The sequence below is a fragment of the Ornithorhynchus anatinus genome, chromosome 3 (assembly GCF_004115215.2).
Source record: "Ornithorhynchus anatinus isolate Pmale09 chromosome 3, mOrnAna1.pri.v4, whole genome shotgun sequence".
Classification (NCBI taxonomy): Eukaryota; Metazoa; Chordata; class Mammalia; order Monotremata; family Ornithorhynchidae; genus Ornithorhynchus; species Ornithorhynchus anatinus.
The window spans coordinates 52,171,248-52,174,219 of NC_041730.1; positions in this window are offsets into that span (position 1 = coordinate 52,171,248).

A 2,972-nucleotide genomic window follows, 5' to 3' on the forward strand; every position below is an offset into this window, starting at 1 on the left:
GTCTGTGATATGGGGGAAAGGGAGTTCTAAATCAGGGGAACGGTCTGAACAAGGAGACGGGGAGTCAAGCTTGAAGGCTGACTTGAGAGAAATGAAACCAGTGAAATAGGGAATAGTAGGTGAAGACAGCAGAGAGGTAAGGTGGAGCCAGGTTGTAGAGACCCTTGAAGCTCTTTGTGAAGAATGATTGATTTGAAGAGTCAGCAGAAGGTTTTAAGGAGAGGAGAGAAGTGGGCCAAGAGGTGGTAATAACAATAATGACGATGGCATTTGCTGAGCACGATACTAAGCACTGGGATAGATGCAAGATAGTCAGGTCAGACACGGTCCCTGTCCCATGTGGGGCTCCCAATCTAAGTAGGAGGGAGTAGGGAAATGTGGTTCCAGGAAGATGATCTGCGCAGCAGCGGGTGCTTTAGACTGGTGAGGGGAGAGGACGGAGACTGTGAGTCCAGTGAGGAGTCTGAGCCAATACCAGAACTTGTACTAGTTTGGTAGTGGTGGGGGTGGCAAGGAAGACTTATAATAACTGTGGTATTTGTTCAGGGCCTACTATGTGCCAGGAACTGTACTAAGCAGCGGGGTGGATACAAGCAAATTGGGTTGGGCACAGTTCCTGTCCCACATGGGGCTCGGAGTTTCAATCACCATTTTATAGATGAGGTAACTGAGGCACAGAGAAGTGACTTGCTCAATGTCATGCAGCAGACAAGTGGCGGAGCTGGGATTAGAAAGAGCCCAGGCCCGCGCTCTACCCACTACGTCAAACGCCTTCAAGTATGCCTGTTATGTTCGGGGCCCTGCGGCAGGCCTGCTTTACAGAGGATTCTGTTTAACTTATTGCTATCGTTGCTTATCCTATTCACTCGTATAACTGTCTCCATCCCAAAGCTCCCCCCCACCTTTCACTGGAGGAGGAAATCAAAGATTATTTTTGTCAGCACTGAGAGGAGCGCACGCCAGAGCAGGGAGAGGGTTGGAGTCAACACAGAGAGCCACAGATATGGAGGCTTCTTCATTCTAAGGCCCTCACCTAAGAGCTCTCCCGTCTACAGATCTGCAGGCGTGTGGCTCGGTCACTGTGTGCACCATCACCTCGTCCCCCGTGACTAGCAAACCAAAACTAAACCTACGGCTGCCTTTGAGTATCTCACCCCTGCCCTCCCTCCTCCAGTCAGGGGGAGACAAGCATTACACGGCCCCTGGTGACTTAATTCAAAAAACTTTCAACATTTATTAGAAGATTACCGGTGGATGAGGGGGGAAGGGAGGGGCCGAGAGGCAAGGGGGAGCTTGGTCGTTCAGGCATAAGCGGCCCCAGTGCTGAGGGCTCCAGCTCCCAACATCAAAGTTCTGCTGAAGTGCTACTAGGCCCGCGAATCCGCGTTCTCGGAGCCGGCCTGTGGGTTGGTAGTCGTTGTTTGGTTGGCCTCGCCCTTCACCCTGGAGAACTGTCCGATCCTAAGCTGTTCTGGCCGGAGCCCCACGTATAGCCAGTTTTATTCATTTGTGTGAATCCTTAGTTAAAAAAATCAATGTCCTGATTGCCAGAATTCCCCTCCCCCTGTCCTCCGTACCTTTCCCATCCCCCTGCCTTTTTGTCCCCCACTCCTCTCTCCACCTCTCATGACCGCTGCACCCCTGCCCTCGCAGTGTATTGGGAGTGTCAAAGCTGGGGGTATGTTCAAGTTGAGGGGCAGAATGTGGGCGACTGGGTAGGGGTATGGAGACGGTGGGGGCGGGGGGTTCTGTTCCTGGTCTGGTACAGGCACCGCTGGTTCTCGTCTCAGGTGTAGGAGGAAGGCGAGAGCAGAGAGGACAAACAGGATGGCCGAAGATCACGGCCCAAGATGTTCCCTGGGAGGGTAATCATAACAATAATGGTCATATTATAACAATAATGATGCATAATGATACCAATAATGATTGCTATTATGATACTTGTTAAGCATTTTACTATGTGCCAGACACCGTACTAAGCGCTGGGGTGGATATGAGAGAATTGGGTTGGACACAAGTTCCTGGTACTACGTGGGGCTCACGGTATCAACCCTCGTTTTACAGATGAGGTAACCGAGGCAAGAGAAATGAAGTGACTTGCCTACGGTCACACAGCAGACAGGTGGCGGGGCTGGGATCGGAACCCATGACCTTCTGACTCCCAGGTCTGTGCTCTATCCACTACACCGTGCTGCTTCCATATGATGAGGGAGGATGGAGGAGGAGGCAGATGAGGGAATAGAGGACGAGGGAAGGAAGACAAAGGGGCAGAAGGGAAAAGGGAAAAGGCAGGGGGCCATCAGGACTCGCCAATACTGGGCCTGAAGCTCTCCTTCTCTGAATGAAAAAGAGGAAATGGGGTCAGAAGCTAAGGCTGAGATCTGCCTGGAGGCACTGAACACAGAAATAGGTGAACCTATTCGGGACTCAGGGACATGTAGGGCCTTGGGAGCTTAGAACTAGATTAACATGGGGAACACAGATGCACGGAGGGGTGAATGAACAGACACAGGACACGTGGGCATGGTGGCAATGGGATACATGGACTCAGAGAGTGTAGTCACCCCAGCTGGGTAAGAGCGGCTTTCCCGCTCGGATCTGCCCCGGGGATGGTGGAGATAAGATCAGCATATGGCAGAGGTACCACCTTTTCATTTTGACCCCTGGGGTGAAAAGGGTCAGGGATTTTGTGGGGAGTGTGGGGCAAGAATTGGGGTAGAGCAGGTTTCCAAAGGCCAGAGGTCAGAAAACCACCATCAGGGGGTCTCTTCAGTCTGATTGGAAAACTCTCAGGTCTTGACAGAGACCTGGAACGAGTGCAGCTCAGAAAGCCGGGGGAGGGGCGAGGGTGGGGCAATCACGCCCAAAGAGTTGGGTAATATGGATGTTGGCTCTATGCAGGATGGACATGGGAGGAAAAGGGAAGGATCATTTGATGGGAGTGGCAGGGGAGCCGATCAGGATCTTGTACT